This window comes from Cavia porcellus, unplaced genomic scaffold (assembly GCF_034190915.1).
Source record: "Cavia porcellus strain 051 isolate PalLab524CR breed Dunkin Hartley unplaced genomic scaffold, mCavPor4.1 scaffold_6, whole genome shotgun sequence".
NCBI lineage: Eukaryota > Metazoa > Chordata > Mammalia > Rodentia > Caviidae > Cavia > Cavia porcellus.
In genome coordinates, this window is record NW_026947489.1 from 47854952 (window position 1) to 47874779 (window position 19828).

Sequence of the window (19828 nt, forward strand, 5' to 3'; positions counted from 1 at the left end):
CGCGCTAGCTGTGCATCTCAGACACTGGCCGCGGCAAAAAAAAAAAAAAAAAGCTTTTTGTTTTTCCTGCGGAAGAGCACGGTGGTAGGAAGGGCACAACCGGACTGTGGAGTCCAGTAGAGGTGGGTCTGATCCCAAGTCCAGCCTTGACGGGGGTGTGACATGGGCAAGTGAAGTCCACTAAACTGCAGCTTTCCTCTCTGCTGCGCATCTAAAGAGGCTGCGGGAGCCGGGCATGGTGGTTCAGGCCTGGAATCCCAGCACTTGGGAGGCTGAGGCAGGAGGATCCTTTCGAGTTTGAGACCAGCCTAGGCTACGAAGTGAGCTCAAGGTCAGCCTGAACTGCATAGGGAGACCCTGCCTCAAAAAGAAAAAAAAAAAAAAAAAAAAAGCCTGAGGGTGTAGCTCAGTGGTAGAATCCTTGCCTTTTGTGTGCAAGGCCCTGGGTTCAATCACCATGCTAGGCAAACACTCTGCTGCTGAGCAACCTCCAACCCTAGAAATTATTTTGTGTTTTTTCTTCTTTTTTTAGCCCAGGTTGGCCTTGAACTCACAGGGATCCTCCTGCCTCAGCCTCCTAAACTCAGAGCTTTAAAGTATGTACCACCCTCTCAGTTCCACATGAGCCCAGTGACTTTTTTGTTTCTTTGTTTTGAGACAGGATCTCACTATGCAGTTCAGGCTGGCCTTGAGCTCACTTATGTAGTCCACACTGGCCTCAAAATCAGGGCAATCCTCCTGCCTCAACCTCGAGTGCTGGGATTACAGGTGTGTGCCACTGTGCCCGGCCATCAGCCACTTCAGATGTGTGAGATTAGTGTGCACACACACACACAGAACAACCCCTCAGGGTGGGGGATGGTTTCTAAATACAGATAGAGGCGTGACTGTAGGGATTCTGAAGTCCCAGCAAGATGCACAGCGAGAGATGGATAATTAGCAATTTCATGCACACTGTGACTACAGCTTTCCCACCCAGAGACTTAATGGCTGTTTATGTAAAGGCTTCCCCATCGTGGAGACATTGGCACACTAATTATGTTGCTGTTTTTGATTTTACAGCATAAATTAGGAACTTGTGAAAATGCAAACACACTTTTTACTTGTGAACACATTTTCCATGGCTATCAACTTATTCAAATAACTTCCTCACTTAAATAAACCACTAGGATTCACAGCGGAGCGTTTAAAAGAGGTCTGCAGAGCTGTCCTGCCACCACGGGTGCCATGAGCATGACTTAGATTTTAGTCAGAATCACAATCTGTCTGTGGTTGTTTTCTTGAAGGTTCAATAGGCAGAATTCATGATCCCTGCTCTCGGGGTGCCAGAAGCAAGATGTAAACTGGACAGACGTCCCAGCTTGTGCGTGCTTGGGGACAGTGATGACAGACGTCCTGTGTCAGGAGGCAATGATGCACAGCAGATAAATACATGGGCTTTTGATTCAGAGAGATGTGGGAGACAACTCTGGTGACTCCCTTTGAATCCAAAACAATTATTGTGACTTTGAATATTTGGAGACTCATTTCCTTATACTGATACATAAAAGGCTGGCTAGGGTATTTCCTTCTCTTCATTTGAGCATTGCAAATAAGGTTAGCTGAGGTGCTAATATGCAATATCTATAGCCACAGACAGTGCATTTCCTCGCACAGTGTTCTCTGTACAATACAGATATGTACAGGATATGAACACGCAAGATGTTAGAGCAAATATCTCCGGGAATGTCAACTGGGTAGAGCCTCAAGATGAGGCTATGACTCCCTACTGCACAAGAGTCTGCATATCAGAAACCGAATAGCCCCCCAAGACACTTCCACTGCTACCTTAATTGGATTATGTAAATTGATCCTTCTTTATCTTTATCTCTACAATTTACAGAGATGCCAATCTTGCACCTGGCCAGCCAGCTCAAGTTATTCACATAATTCCCACCATCCTCACTGTCACTCATCCCTGAGCCACCCCTCTTCTTCACAAGATAATAAATTCTGGGAGAGGCCTAGGATCAAGGCCTTTGTCCGCATGTCCTCATGGGGATTGGACTTAGGACCCGTTGGCTACCCTTAACTTGGAACATGTCTTTACTCTCGCCGAGGATTGTAATGGTGGTAGTAGATTGGAATTAACTTGCTGGGATTCCAATAACGTTTCAATGGGATTACAAATACAACTTTTTGGATTGTGAGGAAAATTAGAAAGAGGATTACAATACTTGGATGACTGAACTCGATATCTGGGTTTACAACAGCGATGTGGACTTCTCTCCTTTCTTATTTACTCAAACAAGAGCCCTCTCATCTTCTCTAAACTGGAACTTTCAGAGTGCAGAGGCCGAGGTGACCGTTGTCCGAAGTGTGGCCTGCATGACAACCCTTTCTATCAACAGATGGCAGCTGGTGCCACTGGAATTGCCACAGCCTCGCTTGAGAGCCCAAACACCTGGAGTGACTTCATTGTCGCTCAGGCCCCAGCTGGAAACCGTGCCAGGAAAAAACAATAGTTTGCCAAAGGAAGACCACATTGGATTTACCAAGCTCAAGCTAGGGGTGAGGTGGCGAAAGGTTTGGGTGTCACCAAGGACAAAGTGCATTTCCTTGCTGTGTTCAGGGCACCTCCTGACCCCAGAATTCCACATCCCCAAAGATTCCGGGCTGGGTGCAGAGCTTCATGGCTGTCAGCTGCCGTGCAGACTGCAAGAAGGTCAGAAGAAAGGCTCCTCCTGGGGGCAGAAGACGGGAAGCTGACAGCGTTCAGTGACACCAACGGCTGCAGACTCAGGCTCAGGGATGAGCCAAACACAGATCCCCGCTGGAAGGCACCGTGGGGACACCTTGGGTTCTGACAGCACGTGGGTACCAGCCGGGCCTTCTCTTCACCACCTAGGTTCCAAGTCTTAGGTGGGAGCATCTCAGATAGATGAGCTACAGGAGGCCCATGAGAGTGATTCCTCCTCACCAGGTGTTATGGATTAAAAACTGGTGGTCAATTTAACGCCAGCTGAATTAAGTCAGCATGGTGCCAAGTGTAGATGTCCCACCTGAGGAAAGTTGCCAGCATAAATAGAGACATGGAGAAGATGAGTGAGGTGTTGTGGGTTTCTCTAAGTGTTGCTGTTTGAGCCTTTGGTTCTCCTGGAGGAGCGCATCATGACTAGCTTCCCCAGTGTGAGTCATCAGAGGAGCTCGGGACCTTGTTGGTGAGAGTGTCTGTGGTTCGCTTGAGGAAGCTCTGCTTACATCAAGCTTCACTTCCTGGCTCCAGAGGGGAAGACATGTGCCATTTAATCTCCAGGAGAAACTCATCATTCTGGCTTCCTGGCATGTATTCGACTCTTCTTATCTGAGGAGCTCGGGGCCTCCGTGTCACTGAGGATGGCTGTGGTGCTTTTCAGGACAGCCCTGGTCTTTGTTTTGAGCATGACTTCTCAGCTCCAGCATTGAACCCTCAATCTACCAGCACAGCTCCTTCACCCTCTGGCACAGACTTTCTAGCTTCCACCGCTGACCTCTGGGCCTTCCCAGTGCAGATCCGTAAAAGAGACTGGTGTGAGTCCTTCTTGTGGGCTCTAGACCTCCAGTTGGACTTGTGGGAGGCACTGTCATGGACTCTAGGTTTTCATCTGGACTCATGTAGGACATTGCTGTGGGATCCAGGCCCTTGGCTGGATATTCTGGGTCTTTAGTGTTGTGGATAGATTTCCTGTACTTTCTTGTGTTAAACTGAGTGACCATCATAAAACAATATTATAAATTCTGTGTCCTGATTCTGATCGTTCGTCTCACACCCCTGGCTTTAACACAGGGAATGGCAGAACATGCCTGTTATCCCACAACTTGGGAGGCTGAGGCAGGAGGATCACCATGAGTTTAAGGGCAGCCTGGGTTACATAATGAGTTCAGCTTGAACCACATAGTAAGACCATGTCTCAAAAAACAAAATAAAAAGAATAACCCCTCTGGAGCTGAAAGGAAGTAGGGTCAGGAAGAGGAGAGGTGGTGGAGAGAACAGAAGGACACTCGGAAGCTGGGTCAGTCTGTCCATCCTCAGGGACCTGGTCTTACCTGTCAGCCACTCTGTACCTCAGGTCTCTTGTCTGGCTGTGGCTGCCCTTGGCAGGCCTGCATACGGTCATCGTGTCAGCACTATGAAGACCTCCGGGTGGCCTGGGGACGAGGATGCACTGGGTGAGTCACACCAGCCAGGCTTCGCCCGGGAAACCCAGCCACACCATTTATCCCAACAGATCCACAGACCCCACCTGGGAGGAGGAGGAGGGTGGGAAGGCACTTCCCCAGGAGGGGGCTGCAATGCCTCAGACCCCCTGGCCCCTTCGATATGTCTTAGCCAAGGTCACTAATGACTGTAAGAAAATACAGTAGCAGTGGACATGGTGGCACAGGTAATTCCAGCACTCAGGAGGCCCAGGCAAGAGGATTGCTGAGAGCTCAAGGCCAGCTTGGACTACAAAGTGAGTCCAGGGCCAGCCGAACTGCATAGTAAAACTGTCAAAAAGACCAATAAACACACAAACAAAAATCCAAACCATGTTTACCTCCCAATCCATGTTCCCCTGGACAGCCCCCGCCATGCCTGAAACCTCAGATGGAACTGAACTCTACATAGAACTTTTCTCTTATACCTATGAATCTACGATGAAGTTTAGTTTATAAATGAGGCACAGTGGACAACCCATTTTCCAGGACCCCTTCTGGCCCTCTTAGATAGCTTTCTTTTTCTCAATAAATTCTTTTACCAAACTCTACTGTGCCTAAAATTCATTCCTCAGTTTTGGAGAACACAAGCTCAGCATTTTGGACATCAAGCCCCTGTGTCACTTGGAAGTCTTCCACCAAGATCGCTGGATGGAGACATGGGGAACTCCCTTGAAGTGTATGTTTAAGCACTGGAAGATGTTCAACCCTTACACGTTGAAAAAGAGCCGTCTGATATTTCGTCATTAGTCTCTTTCTCTCAGTGACCTAAAGCAGATCAAGCTAGATGTAGAAAATTTTCAGATGACCCTGATAAGTACACTGAGATCATTAGAGGACTTGCTCCGACCTAAAACGAGGCTGGCAGGATGTAATGTTAACCTTAAATCAAACACTGACATCTACATTACACGCTGCTTTTATATTTGAGAATAAATATCACAATGGTGATTTTACAAGAACAGAAGATAGCCAGGGAAACAGCCAGTTCCAACAGCCAGACCCAAAAGCAGTTACCTTTGTTGCAGCCTTTAAAAAAAAAAGACTAAGTCTGATTCTTGAGGCTCCAAGAAGAGCTGAACGGCAAGGTTTAACTGCTCCTAATGGGGAAAGCCAGAGGCCACCTTAGGAGGGACTGCCTTAGAGCCCCTCAGGTGAGGCCCTGACTGCAAAGGTAGCCCCCAGAGAAGCAGAAGGCGCCAGAAGCAGAAGCAGAAGTAAGACTGCACTCTGCAGAGGCCCCAGAGCTCAGAGGAGCCTTCCCAGGGTGCCCGCAGAGACTGAAGGCCCTGGGGCACTCTGCTCTCTCCCTCTGGCCAGTCTGCCATCTCTACCTGTCAGCTCCGTGGAGGAGCCCGGTGTAATCATGACTTAGAGGAAAACCCCATCTATTGCTGAACACTGGCACACTTCTTTGTCCTTCTTTTCAGTCCTGGCTTTCCTTCCAGCCGTCATACTGTCATAAGCAGCTGAGTTAGATAAAAAATATTACAGGCAGTCAGACAGGGCTGGGCTGTCAAACGAGCCAGTGCAGAAGGCTCTCAGATACCTTGCGACTGTGGGGGAGAAAAATATCTCTGCTGTGGGCCAGATCTCAAGACAAAAGATAATGCACCCACATACTTACTTCCCAAGAATAAGCATCAGGAAGATATTCTACCTGAGGGAGCCAGGAGCCACCATCCCAGCCCCCTGCAGGAAGAGTCACTGTTCTATACGCATGCCCGCATGCTATGACTTGCTTTCCCCCATTTGATTCTGATTTTATCAACTTTACCTGAGCAGTTTTGCTCCTAATCTTGCTGGTTGACCATAGTTCTGTCCCACCTCATGTCTGCCTGTCTTGTGAGTTCCTATTTTTTCCCACATTGGACCCATCTCACCTCGTGGTTTTGCTTGATAAAAATCCCTGGAAAAAGGCAGGATCCTCGGCAACCCACTCAGGGTTGTCTTCCAGACAGAGGCTTTCTTTCTCTCAATAAATATATTCTGCTCTTAACCTCTGTTGTTTCTACAATGCATTCTTTGATTTTAGAGAACACGAACTCATACCAGACAGCTAGTAGTTTGGGTGTTTCTTCCCCTATATCAATATCTCACTAAGAAGGAGGCACCAAACAAAAGGTGACTTAAACTGCAACTGACATGACTTTCTCTGCACCCATTCCTTTTGTGTATTTATTTATTTTTGGTACCGGGGATTGAACTCCCAACCTTGTGCTTACCAGGCAAGTGTCCATACCACTGAGCTAAATCCCTGGCCCCATTACTTTTACTTACTTTTTTACCCTAAAAGCCCAGCTCCCTTCAGGGGGAGATATTTTATCCTTTCTAAATACTATTAAAAAATACAATTGCCATTCCAGTCCCTTATGAACAGTTTCCAGACTTACCTGTCAGCTCTAGTGCTCACGCTTTGATTATACATGCTCTAATTTCTTTCTTTTTTTGGTACCAGGAACATGCTCTAATTTTTAAAAAATTTGTTTATTCTTGCCAGAGGCTGCCAAACCCCAAGTGATCATATACATAAAACCAACAACAAAGGTTAGACTCCTTGAACCAGGATCCACTAGATCCCGAGAGAATTATATGACACATATGAAGGCCTTAACTAACTACAATCTGTGGGCTTTAAGCGACACTGCAGCTGGTCTCTCTCCTAAACGAAGAACTAAAATTAATAAGGCAAGCTGTCCTTGAAAATTGGATGACATTAGACATTCTAAGCAGCAGCTCAAGGGGGAACTTATGCAATTATAAAATCCACATGCTGTATATACATTCCTGAGCCTTTTGCTAATATCTCAGTAGTTATTTAAGATATTAGATGACAAGTTAATGACATGTCAGATTCTGAAATTCCCTGGACCTTCTCCTTACCCTCTTTATGGAAGCTATTGTTACAGGCAGCTGAGTTAGTTAGAACTATTACAGTCAGATAGCGTTGGACCCTTGAAGGAGCCAGTACAAAAGACCAGGTACCTTGCAACATTAGAGGAGACAGACACCTCAGCTTCAGGCCAGGGCCAGATCTCAAAACACAAGGCAAAACACACACAAAGTATAAACATCAGGGACTGATACTCTAAATAGGTCTGGATCACCTTGAAGAAGCCAGGAGTCCCCATCCCAACCCCCTACAGAGTCCCTGCACTTTAAGCATGCCTGCTGACTACATGACTCACTTTCCCATTCCTTCCCAGTTTGGTCAATTTCATCTGAACAATTAATCATACTGGTTGACTATAATTCTATCCCACCTCATGCCTGTCTGCCTTGAGAGTTCCAAGTTTTCCCCATCCTGAACCCGGCTCACCTTGTGGTTTTGCTCTATAAAAGTCCCTAGAAAAGACAGTCTTTGGCAACCCATTTGGGACCCCTTGTCTCTCTTCCAGACAAAAGCTTTCTTTCTCTTAACAAATATATTCAGCTCTTAATCTCCATTGTTCCTAAAATTCATTCATCAATTTTGGAGAACATTGACTCGTTCCAGACATCTAGTAGGTTGGGAGTTCCATTCCCCTGTATCACTATTTTCGTCTCCTGGTGGAAACCTTGGTTGACTATATTCATAATAATTCTGCTGATCTTATTATGTGGCACATGTGTACTTAATTGTTTCTTTTCTTTTCTTTTTTTTTTTTTTTTGTCTTTTTCCTTTTTATCGGTACCGGGGATCGAACTCACGACTGCCTGTTTGCAAGGCAGGTGCTTATGCCACTGAGCTAAATCCCCAGCCCCCAACTAAATCCCCAGCCCCCCTTAATTGTTTCTTTAGCCTTTTCTCCTCCAGACTTCAAGCCGTACCTCTACCCAAGATGAAAATGTCTGGCACCCATCGAGAGCCTCAGGCCGACCCTCTGTGGAGTGTCTCTGAGTGCTAATGATGACTTCGATCCTCTTCATCCCTTGCCTTCTCACAGCAGTCAGGGGTACTTCTTTAGAGCGGGGAATATGACAGATAGTGGTAGAAATATTACAGGCAGTGAGACAGGGCTGGGCCCTCCAGAGGTCTAGGTAGAAAAAGGCCAGACTTCAAGAAAAAGAAGAACTACTCACCCACATACCTCCTCTAAGGATTACTGGCAGGGACTGATATTCTAAGCAGACATCAATCACCTCAGGGTGGAGGATCAAACCTCCTTAACTCACCCCACCCCTGTCTGTCCACTGTGTGCTTGCTACGTGACTTGTTTCCCTATTGGACCCCCATTTAACATCACCTGAGGGAGCACCCTTGAATACTTGCTGCTTAAGCACAGTTTTGCTCTGCCTCGCACCCATCCTTCAATTTTCCACTGGATTAGCATCACCTAAGCAACAGTACTTGGAATCTGCTTGATTGATTATAGTTCTGTCCCACTTCAAACCCGCCTCACTTCACTCAATAAACACCCTTGAGAAGCGGGGTTGGTGGGCAGCCCACTTTCTGGGACCCTTCTTGTCCCTCATAGACAGAAGCTTTGTTTCTTTCAATTTTCTTTTTCTTCTTCTTTTTTTTTGTCTTTTTCGTTTTTATCGGTACCAGGGATCGAACTCACAACTGCCTGCTTGCAAGGCAGGCGCTTATGCCGCTGAGCTAAATCCCCAGCCCCTTCTTTCAATTTTCTTCCTACTCTTGAAAAAAAACCAAGGCATGGTAACAACAACTAATGATAAAACAATTATAACAACATGCTATAAAAGCAGTTTGATGAAAATGATCTCTCTCTCTTTGAAAATATCCCATTTTCTATACTGTGCTTTCGGACTGTGGTTAACTGAAACCAAGGAAGCAGAACCAAGAAAACACAGGAGCCACTACTATGGAAAAAAGCCACACATGCTTATAACCCACCCTCAGGCTGTTTCCAGCTCTCCAAGAACCACTGTGGTGAGCTAGCAGTCCCCAGAGCAGAGAGCGCTCTTCCTTTCTTTGGAACAAGACAGAAGCATCTCCGTGGGGACTCAAAGATTCCACCCTCTTCCAGAGGTTCACTTGCCAGGTGAGGTGGCCGGTGACTGCTTCTGCCTGAGCAGTACACCCACTCAAGGCAGGCAGCCTGCATATAATACAAAGAAGGGAAACAGGCACCCCCCCCACCCAGCTTTTGCTTTTGCTGTCTCCTGCTGCCTTGAAGTCAGGTGATTACAGACTGAAATCTCTATAAACTGTGAGCTAAATAAACCTTTCCTTCCTTAATTTGAGGCATTGAGTATTATTTCTCAGCAACCAGAGAAAAAGCAACTAAGGCAGGATTTGGTACCATAAGTGGGGTGTTGCTCTGAGCCTTGGGAATGGCTTGTGGGAAGAAGAGTCTTGGGAATGGCTTGTGGGAAGCATTTGGAAAAGTGCAGAGATGTCACCTCAAAGAGTAAAACTGGAATGCCTTCTGCTGTTCTATAAGGGAGATTCCGGCCAGAGCTCAGAAGACCAGAAGACTGATAGAAATTCTGCCAGTAGAGACCAGTTTGGGAGGTTTCTACTAGGAAGGACTGCATTGGCTGTTGGATTCAATGATGTATGTCATGGCTTGGAAGAAAGTTTGTCAGCATTTTGCTCATGTCCAGGAAGACTCTATGCCTGAGATTAAGGGTAGTGACCTAATTAATTTAGCAGAAGAAATTTCAAGGCAGATGAATGTTGTAATGTGGCTGCAGTTGGGGACTTTAAGCCAGATCTATATTGAAAATCAAGAGCAAAGAGTCCAGCAGGATGGTTTAACAGGTTGTGAGCTTGGCCAGAAAGGAAGCTCCAGGAAAGCTGTGAACTACAAAGATATAGCTGAGAAGATCTTGGTTGCTGAGAAGGAACAAGAGAATATAAAAATGGCTTGACAGCATCACAAGAAGCAGTAAATCTCCACTCTTTGCAGTCTCAAAACTGCAAAAGTGAAAGATTCCTTTGAGGAAAAAGCTGCAGAACACTATGTTCCAGAATGGTGGCAGCATAGAGAATTTGTTCCTCAGAAATGGATTTAGAGTGCTTAGTGATCCAGGCACTCCAACCTCTACAGCCAACAGAGAAAAAAATCTGGCTATTGTCCCAGTTGGCAGCAGACCTTGGCAGAATCCACATGGTGCTGGGTTTAGATGCATGTAGAATGCAAGAATTGTGGAAAGGCTTCCAGCCCAATTTCATACGGCCTGGGAAACCACGCAGTGTGCCCCTAAGAGGGCAGTATGTGAAGCTGTGAGGGTGAACTCAAAGGTGCAGCAGAGACCCCAGGAGTTAAGAAAAGCCAGGAACATGGGTCATCTAAGAAAAGCTGCGAGGAGGGAGCAAAGCAGGCCCAACAGAGCAGCCATGGGAGCTACAACCACTAGAAGTGCCATAAGCATCGAGCCATCCAAAGGCTATGGAACTCACAATGTGTCAGACTGCCTCGGGTGCTGTGGGTGGAACTACAGGACTTACTGTTTGCCCTGCTGGATTTTGGATTTGCTTTAGTCCCAATCCTTCGTATTCCTGTTTGTAACTTTTGGAATGAAAATATTTATCTTGGGGCTGGGGATTTAGCTCAGTGGCATAAGCGCCTGCCTTGCAAGTGTGCGGTCGTAAGTTCAATCCCTGGTACCGATAAAAATGAAAAAGACAAAAAAAAAAAAAAAAGAAAGAAAATATTTATCTTGTGCCATTGAATGCTGGAAGTGTTAACTAACTTCATTTGCACAGGGGCTTGGAGCTTAGAGTTTGCCTTACATCTCAGAGGAGACTTGGGACTTGGACTTTGCAGCAATGTTGAAACTATTAGGACTTTGGCAACTCATAGAGACAGACTAAATGCCTTTTGCATAAAGAGATATATATAAATCTTTGGAGGCATGGGCAAAATGTTATGGTTCTAATGTAATATAATGATGGTAGACTAAATACTGTTTCTCAAGAGTTGTTAAAACTTGTGTTATAATGCTCAAGTTGTGAAATGAAAAGAATGAGCCTTGTATCTTGAAACTGGTTTTAAAAAGATGTCTGGCTACCGAGTTGACAAGGGGTGGATATTGATACATTACCTCAACCTGAGAAGTCTATAAGCTTAACCAAGTAACTCAGCTGTTCCACATCGTAGTGTTTTGAGGACATGCCCTTACAGCTCTAGGATGTTGTTCATTGTATCAATTTTAGAAGTTTAAAAGATTAACTAAGTGACTTAGCAGGGGTTCAGGGTCCTCATTTTCTAAACATTTTGAGCCTGTGCAAGAGATGGGCATGATGTTATGAGTTCTACACCCAACTGAGGGAAGGTAGCCTGCATACATTATAACGGAGAAAAAGAAGCTTGCTCTCCTGACTTTTTTTCTCTCTTGCTGCTTTTGCTGCCTTCTGCCACCTTAGAGTATTACCCCTGAGCCATGCCACCTTGTTGTGGAGCCAGCTGATTATGGACTGAAACCTCCACAAACTGTAAGCTAAATAAATTTCTCCTTCCTTAATTTTGGGCATCAGGTCACTAAGTAACCAAGACACAAACCTAACCCCGCTTACTAGTTGAGAGGATTCTGTGTCTTAAAATCCTGGGATAAACTTCATCACTGAATAGATCTCAGAGACAGAGTCTCATTTCTCAAAGGGTGGCCCACTGGAGACCACGTGGGGACCCCTAGACACAAGATTCCTGGACACCCTCTGATATTCCAAAACAACTGTGAGGACTGCTCTGGAATCTTCATGAAATACAGTAAATCAAAGGCCTTAGATTACTTCTGCACAACCAAGAGTTCTTTATTTCTTCCTTGGTAATCTGGCCTTGTGATTCTGTTTACCAAGATGGGTAATGAAATAATGAATAATAACAACACATTTTCCCAGTCAATTGCTTTCCACAAAATAGAACTTCCTAGTTACCAGATGGGTTTAGTTATTAAAATAATCTTAGTCAGATTTAAAATGCTATGTAATTTTTTGAGGCTGGAGAACTAATGTGAGTTTGTACATTGACTATATGTTTGAACACTTTTGTGAACTTTTCAAACTTTTACAAAGTAAAGAAAAATATTTTCAAAATCCAAAAGTTCTAACATTTATAGCCCATTATTTAATCAATCAATTCTCCAATCTAATCCTGATGGTCTTCTTGCTCATGTTTTTGGGTTGTTTGTTTTGAGACACGATCTCACGGTGGAGATCAAGCTGGCCTCGAGCTCATTATGTAGTGGCAATCCTGTCTCAGCCTCCCAAGTGCAGGGACTCCATGTGCCACCACACTTGGCTAACAAAAAGTGGTGTACCCAAAAAACGACCTCAGGAAATGTCCATTAGGTGATCCACAGATAAATGACAGGGGTGAGTACACACAATGGAATTTGACCACCAGAGCAATGGAGTGTATCACCAGCTGCACCTTGGAGAAACTAAACATGAAGTTAAACACCTAGGCTACACCTGCATCACAGGACTCCACTGCTATCACGTGTCCGGGACAAACAGTACACAGCAACAGATGACATATCAGTGGTTTCCGGGGCAGGAGGAGGACAGAAAGGGCTGGATCACTCACTAAACAGGCAAGGGCTCTAGGCTGCTGCTCTGCAATCCTTACTGAAGCCAATGGCCACAGAGAGCATTCTCTACACTCCCAAGTCGAGGCTAACTCAAGGACTATGAAGACTTCCCGATGGTACAAATACTCAGAGAAGACCAAAGCTCTTTTTGAACCACCTGCACAGCACTTTCCTGATTTCTGCCTTCCATATGTGACACAAATGAAGGCCCTGCAGGCTGGGTATGGGCACTGGAGCACACTCCTGAGGCCAGAGGCAGTTACAGGTGCCTCATGGTCACTTTTCTAAGCCCAGGGGCTTTCATTCCCCCACAAGGCACTCTCGTCCTTGTAGAGATGTACCTGGTCACTTTTAGAACACTACAAATACATTTCTCACTTTATATTTGCAAATCATGTTTTCTGTTTCACTGGCTGGCAGTGTAAGACACTTCCCATGTGTTGCTCCTGGGATTACCCTGGGTTGGGGGTAAAAACAAACGCACTGAACTACAGTATGTGGGGGTTTCGGCACTCAGTCCCACCCAGTTATCGCTTGATGAGGACTGGTGTCCCCTCTCTAATGACAGAAGTTATAAAATATGCTATTGCTGCTAAAGTAATGTAAAGAACCCAGTTGTGGTGGGGCACATCTATAATTCCAGGACTCTGGGAGGCCAAGAAGATCACAAGTATGCGCCCAGTCTGGGGAATGGGGAAACTTAGCAAAATCCCGTTTCAAAACAAAAAATGGGACTGGGGATTTAGCTCAGTGGCCTAAGCGCCTGTCTAGCAAGTGTAAGGTTGTGAGTTTGATCCCTGGTACCAAAAACAAACCAAAACAAAACATGAAAACACCTGGAGATGTAGCTTAGTGTGAGGGCCCTGTGTTTAGTCCCCAGCATAACAATATAAATAAATAAATAAAATGGTTTGGTTTGAATTCAAACAAAAAATTTTTTGTGTCTGCATGCTAAGTATATACTCTGCCACTAATCTGTATCTCCAGCCCAGTATTTTTTATTTAAAAAGACAATAATAACAAGAGGCCAGGAATATGGCTCAGCAATATAGCACTTGCTTGGCAAGTACAAGGTCCTGAGTTCAATTCCTGGTATCCCCCTTCCAAAAAACAAACAAACAAACAAATAAAAAAAGATAATCACAGGGCTGGAGATTTAGCCCAGCGGCATAAGCACCTGCCTTGCAAGCAGGCGGTCCTGGGTTCGATCCCCAGTACCGATTAAAAAAAAAAAAAAAGATAATCACTTATATTATGGCAAGCATGAGGTTCTGAGTTTGATTCCCAGTACAAAACAACACCCAGGTTTTGGGGCACATGCTGATAGTACCAGGTACTGGGAAGGCTGAATCAGGAGGATTAAAATTTTCATTTTGTTTTTACCTCAACTTGTAAGAATGTAAGGAGGATTAAAATTTGTGGCCAACAACAGTAACTTAATGAGAGGGCTGGGGATGTGGCGTAATCTTCTCTGATTTCAATTCCTACTACATAAAAATTTTTTTAATAGCTGTAGCTCCGAGGTACTGTGTTTGCATTGCATATGTGACTGAGAAATTACATAAAAAAGCATACTTCGGGGACTGGGGATTTAGCTCAGTGGCATAAGTGCCTGCCTAGCAAGCACTAGGTCATAAGTTCGATACCTGGTACCAAAAAAAAAAAAAAAACATACTTCAACTTATCTCTGTGTGTATTCAGTTCACCAAACTAACAGAAGGTAGAGTCTTAACTTCTATATATATCAAGGGAGGGCTGTTTGTTTTTTTGAGCCAGGGTCTTGCTATGTAATTCAGGTCGGCCTTGAACTATGGAGCCCACCCAGGCTGGCCTCAAACTTGTAGCTACAAGAAAAATCTAATGGAACAGAAGAGAAAGTTAAGACAGAGACCTAAGTATGACAATCAAACTTTATATATGATAAATCCTAGAGCAACGATAGACCTTTTCTTGTTAGCTTTTGAAGAGCTAGAGCTCAAACACGGGGCTTTGGGAAGGCTTGGTGAGCTCTTTTCCCCTGGGCTACGTCCCCAGCCCCAGCTCTGGACTTTAGCAAATGGTTCTTAAATAACTGAGGACCCAACTCTATGGTTCAAGGACCACCGTCCTGAAGCATCTAGAGATGGCTGCAGACCCACTGAACTTCTGCGAATGGTCCAGGTTTTCTCAGGCAGGTGAGAAACAGTTTGTCTAAGGGACTACAGCTAAGGGGTTAACAGCAGCCCTGAGGAAGTGACACTTCCCAGGTTTAGTTGTTTCCTCACTTTGAAGACCAGAAGATCAAGCATCAGAGAACTGTCCGTTAGCACTGTGGCAGAAATGGGAATCTATTTCACATCTTTCTCTTCTGGGTCTTTCACCCCTCAAACCTCGATATCTACTTTCCACTTTCCAATTGCCCAGGATCATTACTGCCTGATACAGCAATCTTCTATTTAGCAATGTCAGGACGGCCTGGGAATAGTAACCTCAAAATCTGACTCACAGGGTGATCTTTTTGGGCAGCCTGACTTTCTTCTAAGAGCAGCAAGCAGTAAATAATGCTCATTCAAATTATATGTTACCATCTGTCAGGTACTCCATAAAGCACAAGTTTAGAAACAATGCATCTTCCAAGAGAAATACACATAATAATGGCCAGAAAGCAGGAAGAAAAACCCAATTATCTATCAGCGAATGGATAAGAGCCGAGGGTTTAAGCTCAACAGCACAAGCACCTGCCTCGCAAGTATGAGGTCATGAGTTTGATCCCTGGTACCACACACACACACACACACACACAGAAACTGATTGATAAATACATTGTAGTATACCCATACAATGGAATATCAGGTGCATGTTACAACATGGATAAAGCCAGTCAAAACAATCCACATATAGTAAAACAGTCTTTTATCAAAGACTATACACAGGAGTACCTCCATGTTTTAATTTAGTTTTTTTATTTTTTTGAGACAGTCTCACTATGTAGCATAGGCTGGCTTTGCTACATGAACTTGGTTATGTTCAAAGCTCAGGTTGGCCTCTAACTTACTTCGATCTTCCTGCCTCAACCTCCTGAGTGCTGGGATTACAAGTGTGTGCCACCACGCCCAGCAATGGAGCACCTCCATGTGAAACTACAGCCATCCTAGGCTACCCTTCCCCACCAGAGCTTTGGGAAATGTCTGCTTAGCTTAGATTACAAGAACAGAACTGCCCACCAAAGATAACTTTTTTTTTTAGACAGTGTCTTACCCTGTAGTGTAAGCTGGACTTGAACTCACTATGTAGCTCATAATGGCCAGGAACTCAATAGCAATCCTTCCTCAACCCCCCTAGTACTAGGATTACAGGTATTGGCCACCACTCAGACCACCAAAGGTAACTTATCATCAGCCAAGATCTTCAGTACCCATGCCTCTACTCCACTCTCCCCTAGCAACCCTACCCAGCACCCCTTCAGGTCAGCCCCTCAGGCTGTTTAAATCAGCTAACAGGGATACTTTGTGAATCTTCAACCAGTGAGGAGAAGGTCAGCTGCTTTTCACCACTCAGAAAACACAAGGGGCTTGTGGAGCCTGCTACCTCATGGCAGAGTGTGCTTGTGCCTTTCTGCAGAAGTAAAGTCTTATTGAGATTTCTTTCTTTTTCTTTTTTTGTGTTTTTGAGACAGGATCTCTCTATGCAGTTTAGGCTGGCCTTGAGCTCACTTTGTAGCCCAGGCTGGTCTTGAATTTGCAACAGTTCTTCAGCCTCAGCCTCCCAAGCACTGGAATTTCTGGGATTACAGATGTGCCCCACCACACCTGGCTGCTTCTTTTTTGTTATTGTTTTTGTTGTTGAGGTCCCTTGCTTTTTGAGTGCTTTATTACCTGCACAAATTGAGTCTGGGGTATATTCCCAACAGTATTATGATTCCATTTACATGAAACATTTCAAATAGGCCAGATAAGAAGCAACTTAGTAACTGCTTAGGGTCTAAGAGGGCTGGGGAGGGGATGCCTAAGAGGTAAAAGACACAGGTTTCCTTTATGGGCTGAGAAAAAAAGTAAAATTGTGTTGGCTGCGGAAGTTTATGAATACAAAAAACATTAAACTGTACACTTTGAATAGATGCATTTTTACTGTTTGTGAATCACATCTCAATCAAGTGGTTAGAAAAGGACAGAACAGGCAGACATCTACCTAACACTTGGCATCTAACAGTGTACTGGCATACAATAGGAAGTCGGCTTCACTTTACAAAAGGAAACTGAGGCACATGGCTAATAATATCTCCGAGCATTAAGACCTTTGTCTAGCCCCAAAGCTCTCACTACTACACCGTTACCTCCTTCTCAAGCAATTTGCATTTTGCATTGTAGTATTTAGCAAGGGAACCTTAGGACTTAGAATTCTTGAGTACAGAGGTTAGGTAAATAGATACAAAATAGCTTAAGAAACAAAGCAAAGGGGGTGGTCACAGACCACACATGTGGCACTTTCCTACCACCAGGAAGCCTTACTTAAGAGCACTGGGCACCCTCCCTCATCCACTCATCAGAAGTACACAGGCAGCCATATTGGAGATACGGTCCCATACCACAGCTGATTGGCTCGAGGGAAGGGTTAACTCACATCTGGCCAATCAGATTTCACGCCTGCCATAGCTTTCAGCCAGAACCAGAAACACTAGCTACAAACAAGTCAGCCATGTTTCACCTAGTGTACAAGGATGGAGAGAGCCTTGCAAAAGCGCGCGGCTAGTGGGGACGACTCTGTGCTCTCTTGATTCAGTCTGTTGGCAGACAAAACGGTATTCCAGCCCGTAGGCTCCACAATTATCTCTGTACTTAAAAACCAAAAGAATCAAAACAAAACAAAACAAACCAAAAGAACCACCTAAGGAATCTTCACTAATAGTGTCACATTCAGTCTGTGTACAACTTCTTGGACAAGGAGAAAAAGGAAAGGCTGTGTATGGGTCCCTGCTTTGACTCTGCATCTTTGGGACTGAAGCCAAACAACTTCGGCTCCTTAGGAAACTGATGCCCCTTTCAGTTCACCTCTGTCCAGTCCACGAGGTCGAGTGTGATTTGCTCATTTTCAACACCACTGAGGTTACAAGATCAAGTTTCAACAAATCCTTTTCCTTGGGGAAGAGGCCCTGTATAACAGTGGAGGCGCTGAGAACATCTGAAGATTTAGTAAAGGCTGATCTGAAATCCAACCTATCGGAGAATCTGGGAATGCAATCTAAGCCTTACAGTAGGAAAATACACTGAACCGTTAGATGAAGTTAATTAGTTAATGTTACCAAGGGTACAATTTCCTTCTTTCCCAATAAAACCCCACTGAAAAACTGCAGCTTTGCTGGGTATGGTGGCATAGACATGTTATTCCAGCTACTTGGCAGGGTAAGGCAGGAGGATCTCCAATCTGAGACTAGCCTGGCAACTTAGGACCCAGCAAAAATCTGTGTCAAAAAGAAGAAGAAGAGAAGAAAGAGAGAGGGGGGAGAAAAAAAGGGGGGGGGCTCAGTGTGAAGACAATGGGTTCAATCCCCAGTACCAGCAAACCTCTGGCTTGTGTTGAACTGAAAAGTTCCTGTGGGTAAGTGAACAAATGAAAGACATGTGTGCTTCCTTCCATTCTTGCTTTGGACCACAACATATGAGAAAGCAGAGCCATGTCCCCACCTCCCACAGGCAGGGACACGTGAACAAAAGCCATCCACGAGAGGGTGCACAATCCTCTGGCCAGCAGACCGAGCTGACTTGACAGAAGGAAAGGGATGCCTGAACCCTTTTCCCATCCCTCTGTCTATTTATGGGAGTCACCGAGCTCCAGGAAATGCTGTGCCCCTTCTCCCAGGACCCTGTTGGGAGTGACACCCGCCCCTGCCGACCCAGCTGCCACGTCCTCCTCCTGGCCCTAGCAGCTCTGTCCCTATGACCCCAAGAGGCACTGGGAACCCGGCCTGTAAAAAGCAGTGCTTCTTAGTATTCCCACTCCAGGGCGGAAACTCAGAGAGGAAAGACAAAAAAAGAAAAACACACAAAAAAGATATACAGTGAAGCTGGAAAGCCCTCTGCCATGGAGATGCTCCCAAACATGACACAGGAAGGTGACAGGCAGGAAGCCAGGGCTGGAAATGACAACACTGGACCAGGCTCTGTGGCTCGTCTGGCCTCAGCTGCACGGTTGGCAGAGGAAGGGGTAAAACCCTGGATGTCGCCCCATCCAGGGCTGAGCCACATCCCCTTCCCCCTACACAGGGATGCCCTTCCCCATGCAGCAGGGCCTGAGGCCCTGAGCACACTGGGCATGTGCACTTCCTTGTGGTGCCATTGCCCTGTCTTCCCGACCTCCCCACCTCTGTTACTGAGGCTTCTGGGATTAGGGTTTTTGTCTTAGAAGTAAGGAATGTTCTTTGTTACTAGGATGATGAAAAATTCACACACACACACACTAAGGGCCAGAGACATAGCTCACCAGTAAGAATCCTTGCCTATGGGGTTGGGGATTTAGCTCAGCGGCATAAGCGGTGTGGTCTTGAGTTCAATCTCGGTTACCGATAAAAAAGAAAAAGACAAAAAAAAAAAAATAGAATCCTTGCCTAGCATGTGTGATGCCCGTGTTTAGTCCTAGCACTGCGAAAAATAAAAGATTTGCCCCACCACAGCTAGGTAACATCACCCAAAGGCTCCTATTTAGTTCCTCTCCTTTCCCTTCCTCCTCCCCTATTCTCTTTATTTTTTTGGCAGTACGAGGGATTGAACTCTGGGCCTCACAAGTCCAACCCAAGTGCTGTCCCACTGAGTTACACTCAGCCTTGAGATGGTCTCACTAAGTTGCCCAGAGTAAACCGGAGCTTTTTTTTTTTTTTTTTTTTGGAGACAGGGCCCCATTATGTAGTTGAGTCTGAGCCTGGCCTTGAAATATGTATCCATAGCTGTCCTCAAACTCAAGGTGTTCCTCCTGCCTCAATCTCCAGAGTGCTAGGAGACAAGTGTATACCAACATATCCGGCTCTAGCTTTGAATTTTTCTTTTTTATCTTTTTGCGACAGTCTCACTATGCAGTTCAGGCTGGCCTTGAACTCACTTGGTAGCCCAGGCTGGCTTCAAACTCACAACAATCCTTCTACTTCAGCCTCCTGGGTGCC

General features: G+C 45.3%; 1 protein-coding gene across 4 annotated transcripts in view; it reads right to left on the reverse strand.

Moving 5' to 3' along the window:
• Dennd2a (DENN domain containing 2A) overlaps nucleotides 1-19828 on the reverse strand; it is an 84763-nt gene that overhangs the window by 54571 nt on the left and 10364 nt on the right. For 3 of the 4 annotated variants that reach the window (XM_003475339.5, XM_063250593.1, XM_013158847.3), the window contains one exon: nucleotides 4066-4167. The gene's annotated coding sequence lies outside the window, so the exon portion shown is untranslated. Of the gene's footprint in view, nucleotides 1-4065; nucleotides 4168-8025; nucleotides 8582-19828 lie in introns of those variants that run through there. The other variant, XM_063250594.1, reaches the window with a different exon arrangement.